Genomic DNA, 18677 nt, shown 5'->3' on the forward strand with positions numbered 1-18677 from the left:
TTGATGTTCATGACCTTCTTCAGAAAGAACTCTTTGTTTCCCTTGATTTTTTCTCTAGAGAGAGAAAGGGTTTTACAGTGTTTTACGGAGAAAGAAGAAGAAAACATGTTTGTCCTTTTTTTGAACAGAAAAAGAAGAAGACTTTGAAGAGTCAACATCATCCTCGACTTTCTGGATAGAGGACATGTTTATCCTTTTTTTGAACTATTTGTTTTTTCTTTTTTGAATGAAAGGCATTTTTGTTATTTTCTCAAATCATCACTTTATGAGAAGAATAACAATAAAGAGTACTTAAGTCTTTGCAACAACACCAGAGTCTGATGCAAAGTTATGTCAATATACACGGGAATACGAGCCCCATGTGCTTGTATACATGGTGCTCATTCAAAGCCCCGATCACAGACGAGGGATTCAGTGAATCATCGGGGGCCAACATACACAACCCTCTCACCCAACCTGGTACCATCTCCAAAGAGAAGCAGCAGAAGCTTCCCTCTCTCTCTCTCTCTCTCCCTCTCGACACGCCAAATACTCCTCTTCTTCCCCACTTTTCACGCAGAAACAACTAAGCAGAGCAGAAAAAGAGGGGGCCAGAAGGAAGACTGTTCCACACTCTTCTTCCTTGACAGATCCAAGAGAGAGAGAGAGCAGAAGCAATCCCCCCTGCTGGTGCTGGGTTGAAGATGCACGCCAAATCCGATTCGGAGGTGACGAGCCTCGCCCCATCGTCGCCTCGACGGCCCGTGTACTACGTGCAGAGCCCCTCCCGCGACTCTCACGATGGAGAGAAGACGTCGCTGCACTCGACGCCAGTGCTCAGCCCCATGGGTTCCCCTCCCCACTCCCACTCCTCCGTCGGTCGTCACTCCCGTGAGTCCTCTGCCAGCAGGGTCTCCGGCTCCCTCAAGTCGGGCTCCACCAAGATCGACCACTGCGGAAGGGCCAGCAAGAGGGGCAAGCCTTGGCGGGGAATCCCCGCCATCGAAGAGGAAGGATTGCTCGAGGAAGAGGAAGAAGCGAAAGGAATCCCGCGCCGCTGCTACTTCCCCATCTTCGTCCTCAGCTTCATCCTTCTTTTCTCTGATTCTTTGGGGAGCCGCCCGCCCCCAGAAGCCGACCGTCACCATGAAGGTCTGCTTCTTTTCATTCCTTTTTCTTTAATCTTTTCTGATCTAAAAATTGAAGTAATTGGGGAGGGTGGCATCGATCTCGGGCTAATTAGATAAGCTAGCTTCGCATTGCTTCATCTATACAACTCTTCTTCCGTACTGCTATTGTATTCTACTACCAACTATTTGTATCCTATGTGGATGATCTGATCTGTAAGGACCATGGTCGGGATTTTTTTTATTCTGTGTTTCTTCGAAATCCTGATCAAACCCATCTTTGCAATTGTGGTAAAAATCATTAAGATCTCTGCTTTCTTCAACTCTATCGCCGTTTATGGTCTTTATCATAAGCAGGTTCTTAAATTGGGCAGCTCGATCTAGACGAAATGACTTTGTGAATTACATATTTTGATTGGAATTCGGCATCTTTCTTTCACAGAGTATCAGCTTCGAGAGCTTCTCGTTGCAGGCCGGATCTGATGCGTCTGGTGTGCAGACAATCATGCTTTCCACGAATTCGACTGTGAAACTTGTTTATCGGAACACGGGGACTTTTTTCGGAGTCCATGTTTCCTCTTCACCACTGGACCTGTACTACTCACAGTTGAATGTGGCTACTGGATATGTAAGCATCTCATCCCCTCTCTCCAAAAACAGGAATTTTGGGCTTCACTGATTTGGTTCTGTGGTTGTGGCAGATCAATAGTTTCTACCAAAGGAGGAAAAGCCAGAGGACTTTGAGTGTGTCATTGCAAGGAAACAGGATTCCCTTGTATGGTGGTGGATCTAGTTTGACAACAACTGGAACTCCTACTAACAATGTCCCTATGAATCTCACCTTTGTTGTGAGATCAAGAGCTTTTGTTTTAGGCAAACTTGTGAAGCCAAAGTTCTCTATTGAGGTTCAGTGCTCTGCAGTGTTGGATCAAACCAAGCTTGGCAACTCCGTTCCTCTGCACAACTCATGCCAATTTGATGATTAAGAAGGAGCCATATTTGTGAAGAAATGAGGTGGTGGTAAGGTTTCTTCTTCCTCCTTTTTCCTTGATTTTGGTGTGCCTGTGGAGAATTTGTTTGGTGTCAGGCTCTGTGAAAGCACATAGCAGGGAGCATTGTGGTAGCCAAAAAGCCTGGCATAGATAGTGGATTCTTAGGCCTCTTTTTGTATGGGAGTATTGTCTATAAGCTCTCTCTCTCTCGATAAAAGCACTGCTTATATATGTATGCTTTTATTCATGAAGTAGGTCTTTTTTGGCCTTTGAATGCCTATCGCTTGATATTTAGGATTTCTTGGGAAATGTTGCTTATAGATTTTGTATTATAGTACTAGAGAAATAATCTGCCATTGATCAATCAAAATGATTTATTTTTCATTTTCTTGTGCCTCAGTGGGATATATTTCTACTAGCATCTAGTTTGAACTTCAAGCTGCAATTTATTTGATAGCTGGAACTATTTATTTGCATCACAAAGCATTATTAATGGGATTTAAATGCCCAGGCCTAAACATATCTTGGATTGAGTTTATGAGATTCGGTGACCTGTGACCTCGGTTTTAGAATTGTGGTTTCTTTTGTCTCTTATTTTTCGTGTGTTGATGGAGTTATCGCTTCCACTCTGTATTCGCACCATGTTCATTTTTAAATAAAATTTAATCGAGCTTTTGACGTTTAGACCATTGGTGAGCTTAATGATTTGGAAGGTTCTGCGCTATGCAGCAGGTAGCAAATTAAATTCTCGGTAAGTCCTAAGACAGCTTAAATCTGATCCAATGGGTTTGTGAGCTCAAAGTTGATGCCCTTAGGCTGGCTGTGAGCCTGTGTCAGCTGGGTTATGTGTGGGGGAAGAAGAGTCAAGAGAAGGACATAGCCGTAGTTGTTGATATAAGCCAATCTATTATTCTCTTCTCTTTCTTTTTCTTTTCCTTGAATCAATCTAATAAGCAGGATCGTAATCTGCTAACCACGTCCTTACGAGGGACTATTATGATTAAAGGAAATTGTTGGAAGGTTTGCTGATGAAGCAAGTCATGTTCCACGCAATGTTGTCAGTATCAGGCCCTGAATCGTTTGACCACCGTAAAATAAAATAAAAAAAATATGAAATGTCAATCATAACGTGACACGTTAAAACCAGTAAAATAATGTTGAAAATAATAAATTTTATTATTTTTTTATTTATTAAAAAAATAACCGATTCAGCTGACAACATTGGTTTCACGATTCACATGTTTTCCCACCTTTTAAAGTGGATATCTCATTTTTAGGGAAGAAATTTACATTAAGAGCATGTTTGGAAGTGAGATAAAATGTAGGAAAAGTGATGCAAAATAGAAAATCAGTGATCCTCCTAAAGTACACTCTTGATAAGAAACATTCCTCAGTGAGGGGAGAGGAGAAATGTTTTCTACCAAGAGAAAATTTATTTTTACACTCCCCACCACCCATCTCACCACCACCACCACCACCACCACCACCCTCCTCCTCTTTCACATTTTTTCACTTTGTTTTTCTCATGCTACAAGGACAAGCGAAAAACTTCTCGTATCAAAAACTTATAGGCAAAACTGTTTTTATGAGAGTTTTTCTTTCTTCCAAACGTGTCCTAAAGCTCTGTTTAGAAGCCGTTATTGGGAGCTACATCGGTGATAAAAATGGCATATCCCAACACCACTCTGATATATCTCCTTTTCTCAAAAAAAAAGAAAAAAAAGGATTACAATCGATGGAGATGACTGGGATTCCGTGAATCTCCCATTGCCGGTGCCAACTACCAACTACGGCTCCCAAACAAAGCTTAAATGGTTGATGTGATGTACAAACGCTGGAGAAGTTAATACTTAGTTGATATCTGGAAAAAACAGTGGGGACTGTTAACATTATGTTTTGTAACAGTGGTTTTTGTATTGCATCTGGGATCCAAGACCTGATTGCACTAGCTCAGCTTGCGCACCTATAGTCGTCGTCCCAGAGGCCTAGAACTCCAAGGCTAGGACCCTTACCTCCAGAGCCTATTCTGGAGGTTGGGTTGTTTAAGAGAGTGATGTCTGCATAAATCGAACCTGGGCCACCCCTCTGACAGCCTAGGCTCCATCCCACTACACCAAACCCCCTTGGGTGGATTTTAGTGTAGATTATTGGTTGGCGAGACCACTGAAAGTGCTTTGGGATACTGTTTGTGATATTGGGTTTTAATGTAGATTCACATGGTGGTATTTTGCGCAACTTTTATGCTCGTTAATTATTTTTGAAGTATGCAATAAAGGCCGGCAGCTGAAATATGACTTAACTAAAAGTAAATTTCTTCAAAAAAGTAATATAATTTAACTAAAAGCTTCAAAAGCCAATGACCATGCAACTCTAGCTACATCTGACAAATATGAGCCCTAAGCCAACCTCATGCAGTTGGGATAAGGCTTGATGATGATGATACCTAGCCGCACTCTCATCCTATTAAGAACATGGCTCAATTTCTGAATGTCACTAAGTTGATGGGATGCTATGAGTTTGAAACCCATGGAAAGCATCCCTTGCCGCAAGGTCGAAACTGGGAGGACCTCAAGAGTTTTTACCAGTTGGAGGCTTGCCAATGCACAATCCGTGCTTCCAGCCCTCAAAAATAAAAAAAAATAAAACAAAAACAGAAGAACTATTTAACATATACAAGAACCACATGTCTATGTCATTATTGCTCTAAAGAAGGTCACCTTTAACACCATAAAATAAGTCGATTTTAAAGCTGACTATAATTAAGAAAAAAAAATTCAAGTGCCTTGTGTTGGATCATTTTTCGGATCACACAGTTTCACAATCGTCATCATGATATAAAACACGAGATAAATCAGGAAATACAACAGTGTATACAACATGATCAACAGACGATCGAAACAATAACAGAGAGCAGGCATGTCGGTTTCCGCATACAACCAAAATCCAGACAACAACATACGAACAAACAGATGCAAAGAACATAAAGAAAACAACAGAAACATGTTTAGTTTATGTAATAGGCTAAGGCGTACGAAAGTACTCCTCTTAGAGAAAATTCGCCCCCACATACAGTGCAAGACAGGGTCTGGCGTCCTTCCCCCAGGATACAATAGCCACGACAATCAGAACGGTGCACTCTGACGAATCGTCCTTCGAAAACAGCCTCAACGAACCAATGTTGCAGACGAACCACCTTCGGGATAACTCAGGAGAGAAAGAGAGAGCAACAGGGAGATTGAAAATCGCAGAGCTCTTCTTCAAAAAACAAGAGCGTCTTTTTTTTTCCCGTAACCCCACCCTCACCATGCTTTTATAACCCACGAACGGTTACAAAGCGTGGAAGGACCCGTTACGGATTCTGAGGAGACATGACCCCTTAACGGACTTTGAAGAGTCGACCGTTAAAAGAATCTGAAGAGCCATAATGGGTACGGACTACTAGGAGTCATGACCTGTTATCATTCTCCATAACCCGTTACAGAATCCAAATATTCAAAGAAACTTTGGGTAAAAAGGTACTTTGTCTTGATTGGATATTGCCCTAAAGAGCCAATTACCCGACCCAACCCGACTCAGCACGGCGGGCGAGTGCACACATGTGTGTGTGGTGGTCATCCCACCCTCTTGTTCTCAGGAACAAGTATATGAGTTTACATGTGGCTTATAAAGCCCACAACAAACTCAAGCACAAGCAATATGGGACTATTCCACCTCATCAAGACCACCTTTTCCAAAACAGCCCAGTTTCTCATTTGAATTCTCTCTCCCTTCCTTCTTACACCTAACACCTTGCCCAAAAAAAACAACTATTTCATATACAAGAACTACATATTTAACTCATGATTGCCCTAGCTAAGGTGGTCACCTTTTAACACCATACAACAAGTCGATTTTTAAAGCGGACTATAACTTTAGAAAAAAAACATCCAACCATATGTAGTGATAATATATTTTTTTGAAAGGCAAGCTGGGGTTAGGCAGACTCCTGCCAATTAATCAATTATACCATTGGGTTTTGAACCAACAAAGTCCCAACACAAGGTGACGTGCACTATCTGCTCCTATCAGACAAGCAGAGCTTCCGTTGGTACATATAGTGATAATATTTGCACGTACAAACGCCTTTGGATCACATGGCACATGTTGTTTTGATCCAATTAGACCACATTGATGGCTTCAGCATGTTCAAAACAGTAGGGATTGGCTTTTGAGTCATTAAAACACGATTTATGACCAGCGAATGTATCGCATTGTGTACCATTGATTTTTGAAGCCATACAAAAGCCTTCTTGATGTTGTACTCGAACGATCTAATTGTCGATTCCCACTACTAAAAACATATAACTCCCTTATGTAAGGCCAGTTTGATAAAAAAAGAAAAAAGAGAAAAAAAACAAGTATGCATAAGTATGAGTATAATAAACTTCTAATGTTTCTTCCCCTCGATATTGACTTCTCTAATTTTAGACATCAGATCATGCTAAATCTTTCACACTGTTTGGTAAATGTTGGATCATATTCAATGTTTAAATGGATATATAAGCAATTTGGTGTCCTCACTACAGGAAATTTCAGTTTTACTGGTGCAGCAATTGCGTCAATAAAACCTTTTACTGGCGCAACAACTGGCACGTAGGTGCGCCAGTAAATCATTTAATGGTGGAATTTACATTTGCCAATGAAAAAGACTTTCATCGGCGCAGCTTTTGCACCAGTAAAACCTTTTTACTGGCGTTTATATTACGCCAGTGAAAAGACAGCCCCGGTGTACTAGTAAAAAACAGATTTCTTCTAGTGCCTATTCTAATTAGTGTCAACATCATTTCTTCTTGACAAACTTTCTCCATGAGGCAATTGTAGTATAAATCAAGATGTTTGGTGGTGACAAGGAAGATTAGATTTTCTACTAGTTTGATAGAATGATTATCACAATGTAGTAACACGACTGTCTTCATTCTTTTATGAAAAGCTTCAAGCAACCGTGTCATTCAAGCAAGGGTACTGCAAATCAATCGTGATTAATCAGACTTCTGATCAAAGTCCTACACTTTATTTACGGATCTTTTAATTGGGTGATAAGGGATACATGGATCTTTTAATTGCCTGCCTATGTGACAAAGGCCAATCACATGTTGTGGGCCCATGGAATATGTGATTGGCCTGTGTCATATAGGCGGGCACTTAAGCAATCCCAGGATCTCTCAATAGTGAGACGGTTGCCTTTAGTTCCATGATTGGTATGGGTGTCAACCAGGGATACACACAAGCCGAGCTCGAACCAAGCTTGGCATGTTCAAGCTCGGCTCACAAGCGTGAAATGGTGTTCAGGTTCGTCTCGAGCTCAGCCCGAGGCTGAACCACTGGTGTTCAGGCTCGATCTCGGCCCGAGCCTAAACCATTGGTGTTCAGGCTCAGCTTGTGTCGAACCTGGACCAAGCTCTGCTCGAGTTCAGCCCAAGCCTGAACCGAGTTGAGCCTGTGCCAAGCCCGAATCATGTTTCGCACTTTCTGAGCACAACAGACTGAATTGGCCCGGGCTCGGTCTGAACTCAAAGAGAGAGAGAGAGAGAGAAACTTGGTGCCATAATGAATAGCTTTGACCCCTGCTGCCATTTGCAACCACCATCCTCTCCTTGGCCTCCACCGAACACCTCTTGTAAGGCTCAAACCTTGTTCGATGACCCTTCAACTTGCCACCAATCAGCACACCTTTATCTCCCTCTCTCCCATAACCATTCCAGTTCCCCATCTTCTTCTCAGAATCTTGTGTTGCAGCTTCATTGGTGTTCTTAGTATGCCCCTTGCTTTCAAGATCATGTGGTCGAGAGAAGCTCCGGGGCAGCACTTCTCTGGAAAATAGTGCTTCGAAGGCAAGAAGTCCCTGAAAAACAGTGCCTGAAAGGGAGAGAGTCGAGAGAGGGAAGGGGGTCTCAGAGTCGAGCTCGAGAGACAGGAGAGTCTCATAGAGAGGGAAGGGGGTCAAAAACGCAGAGGAAAGAGGTCGAGGGCCTCAAGCCTTGAGGCGGGGCGGGGGGCGAGGTGGGGCAGGGGCGTCGAGGTCGGTGAGGGGCCCAAGGCGGGGCAGGTAGGTCGAGGGAGGATGGGGGTCTCGAGTTGAGACTAGGCAGGGTGTTTTTTTTAAATATATAATATATATATTTTATATTATATAAAATATATCAACCAAGCCTTATCGAGCTCGATAGACCGATCAAGCTCTGCTCGTTTGCTCGATTGAGCCTCAGAGCTCAGTTCAAGCTCGGCTCATTTATGGGACAAGCCAAGCCCAAGCTAACTCGACTAGTTGTACCTTACTGACTTTTTTTATAAAAAAAAGAAAAACCATAATGCATGGCACCTTTGACAAATTGTTGGATATAATGAAAAATAAATTTATAAAAATATTTAAGAATCTAGCTAATTCTCTGTGAACAACAATCAAAATAAATAATTTATGTGCCAACAAATTCAAGTAAATTCATAAGTGAAATTGCTTGTAGTTTCATGCTAAAAATGACAATATGATAAAGTTTTTATATGTTCTTTTATAAATGAGCATGCAATCATATTCATCCTTGTGAAGTGTGTGGTTTGTGTCTTATTAATATATTTTTTATTAATAAGTGATGCAATTGTTTCAATAAAGCATTTTAAATATATATTTTCAGTTAAAATATTTTTGTAAACCGTGCATCAAATCATAAAAACCGGTTCACACTAGTGGTTTGAGGAATGATAAATACTTTGTATTCAAGCACACAACTAACTACTCTTTATTGTCAAAAATAAAAATTAATTAATTGAGTAAATAAGGAGAGAGTGCAACCCTCTCTGCGGAGGACTTTAAACAATAAAATAACAACCTTATTACAAACCTCAAATTAATTGAATAATAAAATAAAGGCCTAATCTAAAAATAAAGAAAAGGTCTTTAGTGTTTCAAGTCCTTTGTCCCTTTGAGGTAATGCTTATTTTCTTGAACTTTTGCTCTCTGAGGGCACTTTAAGAGCCTGAAGGGCCTTTTGAAGGGACCTTTTAGGAACCTCAGAGGGCTCTTCAGAGCTACGAAAAAGGGCTCACCGCACGTCTAAACGCTTCCTTGCAAAAAATAAAAAGACAAAACACTGCAGAAAAGAAACAAATGTAAACCAAATCTAAGATTTAATTCATTAAAACTTCAGTAAACAAGAATTGAAAACAAGCTAAACAAACTAACTATACTAGAAAACAAAATATCAAAACAACCTAACAAACCTTTAACAAATTACGAAACTAACAACTAAAACTAATTTTCAAAATAACTAACCTCAACTATTCACTATTCAAATGAAATAACAAAAGAAAAAACAACTATCTATTCCTTTAACTAAATATGCATGATAAATCAACAAAAGGAAGATAAATCAATCTAAAGTAAGTAATGTAACTTTCATCTGGACTAAACTAACTTCAATTAATTAAGACTTGTTCTAAGCTACAGCAATAATTAAGCCAACATTCACTACAACGAAGCAGTAGATTAGCGACGACCACATTCCGTCGCTAAACATGTTAGCGACGGATTAGCGACAACAAGGCGACGGTATGCTTACGTCGCGAATATTTCGATGCTAACTGGCGACAAAATTATTCCATCGCCAGGTCCGTCGCTAATTGCGACGGACCAACGAGCGCTATATTCTGTCGCCAATCCGCCAATACTAAACGGCGACCACGGCTTGGCGACGGATTTACTTCCGTCACTATGCCGTCGCTAGATTTATATGAATAGCGACGAATAGTTTCGTCGCAAACACGAAAAAAAATTAAAAAAAAATTATTTGAAAATTAAGTACCGAGAACTGTACAATTTATATTTCCTGTACAATTTATATTTCCTGTAAATAAAAAACAAATCACACAAAAAATTTCATATAATAAGAATCTACAACAATTAATCGTTCCACCTTAAAATTAACAAGTTTAATTATTTACAATTCAACAATTGCAATTAGGAAACATAAAAAAATAGAACTTCTTCAACACAGTTCTCTAATCATCGCCAAGATTTTGTGCGTCTTCTTGTTCATTGTCTTTATCTGTCCCTTCAGCTCCACTACGCTGATTATCGCTAGCAGCCTACACAAGAAAAGAACAGTTGGTATTGATAAACAAAATATAATGAAATAAATTACACACTATATGTGATTCTATCATGTGCTCATGTGTGATCTAAGGCAATAAAAAAACTCTATATGTGATTCTATCATGCTCATATGCGCTCTAAGGCAGACAAAAAGTTATATATATATATATATATATATGATTCTATCATGCTCATATGTGTGCTAAGACAGTCAAAAAATTGAATATGTGATTATAGCATGTTCATATGTGTTCTAAGGCAGCTAAAAAAACTCTATATGTGATTCTACCATGCTCAGATGTGCTTTAAGGCAGGCAAAAAACTATATATGTGATTCGATCATGCTCGTATGTGTGCTAAGACAGTCAAAAAATTGAATATGTGATTATAGCATGCTCATATGTGCTCTAAGGCAGGCAAAGCAAAAAAAAATTATATGTGATTCTATCATAAATGATATATGTTCTAAGGCAGTAAAAAACTCTATATGTGATTTGTGCATGCTCATATGTGTTTTAAGGTAGTCAAAAGACTGAATATGTGATTATAACATGCTCATATGTGTTCTTAGACAGTCAAAAACTGAATATGTGATTATAACATGCTCATATGTGCTCTAAGGCAGGCAAAAAAACTTTATATACGATTATAGCATGCTCATATGTGCTCTAAGGCAATAAAAAAACTCTATATGTTATTATAGCATGCTCATATGTGCTCTAAGACAATAAAAAAACTCTATATGTGATTCTATCATGCTCATATGTGTGTTAAGGCAGTCAAAAAACTGAATATGTGATTATAACATGCTCATATGTGTTCTTAGGCAGTCAAAAAACTGAATATGTGATTATAGCATGCTCATATGTGTTCTAATGCAGTCAAAAAAACTTTATATGTGATTCTATCATGCTCATATGTGTTATTAAGCAGTCAAAAAACTGAATATGTGATTATAACATGCTCATATGTGCTCTAAGGCAGGCAAAAAATTTTATATGTGATTATAGCATGCTCATATGTGGTCTAAGGCAATAAAAAAATTCTATATGTTATTATAGCATGCTCATATGTGCTCTAAGGCAATAAAAAAACTCTATATGTGATTCTATCATGCTCATATGTGTGCTAAGGCAGTCAAAAAACTGATTATGTGATTATAACATGCTCATATATGTTCTTAGGTAGTCAAAAAACTGAATATGTGATTATAGCATGCTCATATGTGTTCTAATGCAGTCAAAAAAACTTTATATGTGATTCTATCATGCTCATATGTGTTTTTAGGCAGGCAAAAAAACTTTATATATGATTATAGCATGTTCATATGTGCTCTAAGGCAATAAAAAAACTCTATATGTTATTATAGCATGCTCATATGTGCTTTAAGGCAATCAAAAAACTGAATATGTGATTATAACATGCTTATATGTGTTCTTAGGCAGGCAAAAAATTATATATGTGATTCGATTATGCTCATATGTGTTCTAAGACAGTAAAAAAAACTTTATATGTGATTCTATCATGCTCATATGTGTTCTTAGGCAGGCAAAAAAACTTTATATGTTATTATAACATGCTCATATGTGCTCTAAAGCAATCAAAAAACTGAATATGTGATTATAACATGCTCATATATGTTCTTAGGCAGGCAAAAAGTTATATATGTGATTCGATTATGCTCATATGTGTTCTAAGGCAGACAAAAAACTGAATATGTGATTATACCTGAGAGGGACCTGGAATCGAAGATCCCCTTTCCAGAACAGCGGCCTTGATCTCATTTCGGAGAAAGGGGGCGACGGTGTATTGGAAGTAGTTATTTAGTGATTCATTAACGATCTGGCGTACATCATCACCGGAAAGAATAGTCGGCTGCTTGGAGCTTATGTCGGCGCAAGAAGTCGGTGAGCCATAACTGAAAGAACCAATAACTGGTGAAGTGTTCATATTACTCCCAAACCCGAACACGCGACCTTTTTTGGGTTCACCTGCTGCAGTCACCCATGCTGTAGGATCAAATGATGGATGCTGAGTAGCGTCATCGCCATATCGCTCTACCATTTGTTGCTCATATGCCTCCTACAAAATAATGTTTAAAGTATTCATTAATAATTAATGATAACATTATGATAACTTGCATATATATTGCAATGATTATTAATAGAATTAATACATACCGTTGTCGTTCTCTCCTTCTCTGATACGAAGACTCCCGTGGTCTTCCGTTTATGTGTTTCAACAAACACATCCTTATATGGTACACTGCCTCCTTTTTCTGCTTCCTGCGAAGTTAAATAACAAAAGATTTAGTACACAAGTTTGCAACAATACTTATAAAATTAATATTATATATTAATGAGTTACCATTTTCTTCAGGTGGCTCCCAAATGTCCTAGATCCACCTGTGTATAGATGGGCTTCGGGCATCTTCGATCAATTTTGTGCAGCCTTCGCAGAGCGATTTCTAAATGCATCTCCCGCCCACTTATCGCACATTTCATCCTAGTAATCTCTCCTGATAGTAATAGGACCATGGCCCTTCCACAGTAATGGATCATCTACTATGCCAGATGTTTTTTTTGCTGCAGTCTTCATAGTGTGCAGCATGTCTGCAAATCGATTGGCAGCCACCTTCTGCCACACCTTCCTTGCATCATTTTCTTCCACCGTAGTTGCGAAGCGATTCGAAGCCTACAAATATTTTCAGAAAGTTAGTAGACATTGCTTAAATAAATTAAATATGAAACACATTAACTATGAGGAACAACTGTATACCATGAATGAGGACCACAATCTGTCTAACACCTCCTTTGGGTACTCTTTTCATTGAGCAACTGGTCCTGGTAGATGTTGAAGAAGTGAATTCCTAATCTCCCGTACTACTTCTTGTGGCTCAAACCTCGTGCTGCACATGAATTGTTACACAGTAAATATCAATATAAAATATTTAAAAGATATGCAATAATTGAAAACAAAATACTTACGGTCGATTATCGATATACACTATTCGAATGAGTCTTCTTGTGCCAGCCTGAGAAGACCCTATTTCCTGTGTTGGCTGTTGACTTGTGTGATCAACTGGTGTAGGTGGGTCGTGTACAGGCGCAACATCATCTGTAAAAAAATACATTAGAAATTTTCAGAATGCGCATTTGAACTAATCAAGCATCCAATTAGTTATATGATATACCTATCACAGGAGCCCGTGAAAATGAAGGTTGAGCCTGGCTACTACTGGATGAGCGACCACTATAACCTCCACGAACCATATTCTAACAAATAACATATGTCATACAATACATTCAAATAATTCACATCAAGTATTACAATGCATTCAAGTCATTCACATCAAGCATTGCAATGCATTCAAGTCATTCATATCAAGCATTGCAATGCATTCAAATCATTCACATCAAGTATTACAATGCATTCAAATAATTCAAATCATTCACATCAAGTATTGCAATAATTCAAATCATTCGTTGTATAAATTATAATACATTCAAATAATTGAAATCATTCACATCAAGTATTATAATGCATTCGAATCATTCGTATCAAGTATTACAATACATTCAAATAAAATTTTTAATCATTCACACCAAGTATTGCAATACAACTCACATCAAGTACTGCAATGCATTTAAATAGAGGTTTGTAGTATAAGATTTTGCTCACTAGCTTGAGAATTCTTCCTCGTCACTAGTTTGACTTTCTTCTTCTTCTTCTTCTTCTTCTTCATTGTTTGCCCATCCACTTGGTACATCATTTGGATCACATTCCTCTATGAATGTTTCATCGGCCAATGCAGATATGACATGCATATCATGCGCAACATCATGACCATAAGCAAAGTCATAGACATCATCTGATTGATAGTAATCGTTGTCTTTAGCTAACTCATCTTCCTGTAACTGATCATACTCGGGGTATAGTTTGGATTTCACCTTGCAAACTGCCCACCATTCATTTCTATCTGACTTTTTTATACTCGGATATAAAGTACAATAAACTTGTTGAGCTTGCGAGGCTAATATGAATGGTTCATATGTTACAAACCTGGATTTATGATTCACCTCCACAATGCCTGAAGCTTTGTCGAGTCTTGTTGCAGTTGGATCAAACCAATGACACTTGAATATCGTAACCCTGTTATTCATGCCTAAGTAAGTCAACTCCATTATTTCCTCTATAACACCGTAGTAATCATGTTCATTTTCACCGTAGCTGCTACCCTTGACACACACGCCACTATTTATCGTTGATTTGTTTATACCGTAGTCTTTTATATAGAATCGATAACCATTTACGATATATCCGTTGTAGCATTGCACAACTTTGGTTGGACCATTTTCTAAATCACATATTCCTTGATCTTTAACATCACCATGGCGAACCTACGCACAGACATAAACAATGATTGTGATCATGATCAATTAAGTAACTTAGTGTTGTTTATAAGTACAAAATTTATGTTAGCTTATTTACAAACTGTTTCAACCACTCCACAAACTTAGTTTCACGTTCTTTTTGTACTTCTGCATCAGTGAGATGTGAAACTTCGCTTTGCGCACAATGTTCTGAAAAATTCGCTCAACTCAGACAATACCCCCCATATAGGTTTGTCTAACATATCATGGAATGCTAGGGGTATCAATCGTTGCATAAAGATATGACAATCATGGCTCTTCAACCCATATAACTGTCCATCGTCAATCTTCACAGCCCGAGCAATGTTAGAGACATATCCATCTGGAAATCTTAGTTGTCTCAACCATTGACATACATGTTTTATTTGATCAGGTCCGAGCACGTACTTCGCCTTTGGTTTCAGTACTTTGCCATTATACTCTTTGAGTTCCAATTTTGGTCTTTTACATATTAATTTTAAATCCATACGGGCCTTCGGATTATCCTTCATTTTTCCTTTAATATTCATTACTGTATTGAACACATTATCAAACACATTTTTCTCTACATGCATCACATCCAAATTATGTCATATCAATAGGGTCAGCCAATACGGTAGTTCCCAAAAAATAGATTTTTTCGTCCAATTGTGATCCTTTCCAAATCCACGGAAGGGTGTAGGACTGCGGGCATCTGTTAATACATCTGAAAAGTATCGCAATCTTCTTAGAATCTCTATGCCGGACAATCTTGAGGATGGACCTTCCGTTTCAGTTGTGCCTGCTTTAAATGCATTCTTTTGACGTCGGAACGGATGATCGCTGGGTAGAAATCGACGATGGCACTCAAACCAGCAAGGCTTCCTTCCATGCCTTAATCTAAAAGCTTTGGAATCCTCCACGCAGTATGGACAAGCCAACCTCCCATGTGTGCTCCAACCAGATAACATACCATATGCAGGGAAGTCACTGATTGTCCATAGAACAACGGCCTTCATGTTGAAATTTTGTTTTTTGTGAGCATCATACGTAGTAACACCGTCATCCCACAGTACTTTTAGTTCATTAATCAATGGCCTTAGATATACATCAAGATTTTGGCCAGGTGAGGTCGGACCAGGGATCAACAGAGACAAGAAAAGATTTGAACGTTTCATACACAAGCTTGGTGGAAGGTTGTATGGAGTTACAAATACTGGCCAGCATGAGTATGGAGTTGATCTACCCCCAAATGGATTAAATTCATCTGTATATAGACCGAGTCTAACATTTCGCACTTCTATTGCGAAGTTCTGATGAGTACGATCAAAGTGCTTCCAAGCTTCAGCGTCAACAGGATGCATGATCTTGTTTTCATCGTGTCGAACTTTATTTGCATGTCATCTCATGTGTTTAGCTGTCCTTGAAGACATATACAATCGCTGCAATCTAGGAGTGATAGGAAAGTAGCGGAGCGACTTGTATGAAACTTTCTTTGATCTCGTGCTACCATTGCCTCTTGTCTTTGGCTTGAACCGAGGATGCCCACATGACGGGCATGATATGTTGTTTTTCTGCTCATTGAAATACAACATCAGTGATTTGGACAAGCATCAATCTTTTTGTAACCCATACCTAGAGCGTTGACCATAACTTTCGCACGATAGAAATTTTGTGGCAATTTCTCATCTTTGGGCAGCATACTCTTCATAATCATGCACAAACCGTCAAAACATGATTGACTCAAATTATACTCGGACTTCAAATTCATTAGTTGAAGAACTGCAGACAAGATAATGTGACTCTCACAACCGTTCCAAAGTGGCTCATCAACATCTCTAAGTAAATCGTAAAATCTACTAGCTGCATCGTTTGGTGATTCTTCATCTACGGCAGTTCTTACATCACTAGAACTCATAGCACAACCCAGTTCTGTTCCTGCGGCATCAAATATCAAATTCGTATATGGATTATCGTGCACCACATTCACCCGTGCATCAAAATCGTTTCTAAATTCTTCTCCATGAAACGTCCAGTTCTGATAATAACTCACAAAACCCTTCCTGTATAGGTGATGTCTAACGCCATGAGGTTCTACAAATCGATTATTCTTACAAATCTTGCAGAGACACCTAATCCGACCTGTGGGATCTACTGTACTGACACTTGTCGTTGCAAATTCAATAAAACTGTCAACACCATCCATATATTCATGCGATAACTCATTGTCCACTATCCTACGGTACATCCATTCACGGTTTGCAGTCATTATGTCGTATGATGTTACGAATAGTATCCTAACCAGTTAAAAGAGAACCATCAGAATGCTATGATGAAGAAAATATCAAATTTATCATGCAATATATGATGTCATACAATCACAAGAATTATGATGCATGCATTGATAACTTAATATTTTCATGTGCAAACTATTCATGACACGATACATTCATTTGAAGCATGCTTTTAGTATACAATTTCACATGGAAGACATAATCAAATTGAAAGTAACTACATGTAAGCATGGATACAATCACATCAAACATTGCAATACATCGAAATAATTCATATCAAACAAATGTCAAACATGTACCTGCAGCAAACACACTTCAATATCCTACTAACTACTACCATGCCTAGCATGGACTCCGTACTCCAAAAATAAGAACACTTCCATATTCATACATTAAAATCATGCTCAGCATGATCTCCGAACTCCAACAAAGCAGTCCTAGATATCAACAACTAAGTGAGTGTGTGAACAATAAAGTGTTACATTCAATAAATTAAATAACATGTGATGCGCTTGCATCACTTACTCACCACGAGTATTTACCCGATTTGCATTGTTTTTGTCACTTACTTACCACGGGCGGCGGGGCACAAGCGAGTTCTGTTGAAAAATCTGCACAAAAAAACACTGTTTTAAAATGAAGTCACCACGAAAAAAAAACTGTTCTGGCAAGGGGTCGACTCCCCTGCTGTTCTGGCAGGGGGTCGACCCCCTTACGAAACATAGGGGTTTAACCCCCTTACGAAACGTAGGGAGTTAACTGACCCCCTGTTCGGGCAGCGGGTCGACCCCCAGCCTGTTACGGCTGGTGGTTAACCCCCTGTCGGGGTCGACCCCCTGCCCGGGTCGACCCCCTGCCCGGGTCGACCCCCTACCGGAAAGGCAGGGGGCAAGGGTCCCCTGCCAAAAAACGCAGGGGGTTAGCCCTCTGCAAGAAACGCAGGGGGTTAACCCCCTGTCGGAAAACGCGGGGGTTAACCCCCTGTCGGAAATCGCGGGGGTTAACCCCCTGCCGTTTCCGGCAGGGGACGCAGGGGGTTAATCCCTTGCGTTTTCCGGCAGGGGGTTAACCCCCTGCGTGAACCAGGAGGGGGTTAACCCCCTGCCGAAAACGGCAGGGGGTTAACCCCTTGTGTGAACCGGGAGGGGGTTAACCCCCTGTCGGAAATGGCAGGGGGTTAACCCCCTGCATAAAAACGGGGGTTAACCCCCTGCCGGAAACAGGAGGGGGTTAACCCCCTGCCGGAAATGGCAGGAGGTTAACCCCCTGCGTGAACTGGGAGGGGGTTAACCCCCTGCCGGAAACGGTAGGGGGTTAACCCCCTGCGTGAAAACATGGGTTAACCCCCTGCCGGAAACGGGAGGGCGTTACCTTTCTCCAGGCGGCGAACGGTGGGACCGGCGGATGGTGGGACCGGCGGACGGTGGGACCGGCGAACGGCGAGAGCGGGACCGGCTAACGGCGAACGGCGGGAGCGGCGAACGACAAGAGCAGCGAAAGAAGAAAAGGAAAAGCTGCCTGAGATTAGGGTTATTCAAAAGTTAGCGACGGCTTAGCGACAGATTAATTCCGTCGCTAAGCCAACGTAAAATCAAATTTACGAAAATAATGACGGATTATATTATGTCGCCACATCCGTCGCTATTTAGCGATGGACTAGGTTCCGTCGCTACCGTCGTCGGTAAATGGTGCGATCGTAACGACAAAACAGTTCATCGCAACATCCGTCGCTAATTAGCGACGGACTAAGCGATAAACTATCTTCCGTC

At 40.0% G+C, this 18677-nt stretch overlaps 1 pseudogene across 1 annotated transcript; it reads left to right on the forward strand.

Annotated features, from left to right (window-relative positions):
* The first annotated feature begins 672 nt into the window (after positions 1-672).
* Positions 673-2482, forward strand: LOC149837808 (uncharacterized; annotated as a pseudogene). Its single transcript, XR_016432129.1, has 3 exons — positions 673-1131; positions 1549-1734; positions 1808-2482. The product of XR_016432129.1 is annotated as an uncharacterized LOC149837808 (transcript).
* The last annotated feature ends 16195 nt before the right edge of the window (positions 2483-18677 follow it).

This window comes from Nuphar pumila, chromosome 5 (assembly GCF_984573655.1).
Source record: "Nuphar pumila chromosome 5, dmNupPumi1.hap1.1, whole genome shotgun sequence".
NCBI classification, from domain to species: domain Eukaryota; kingdom Viridiplantae; phylum Streptophyta; class Magnoliopsida; order Nymphaeales; family Nymphaeaceae; genus Nuphar; species Nuphar pumila.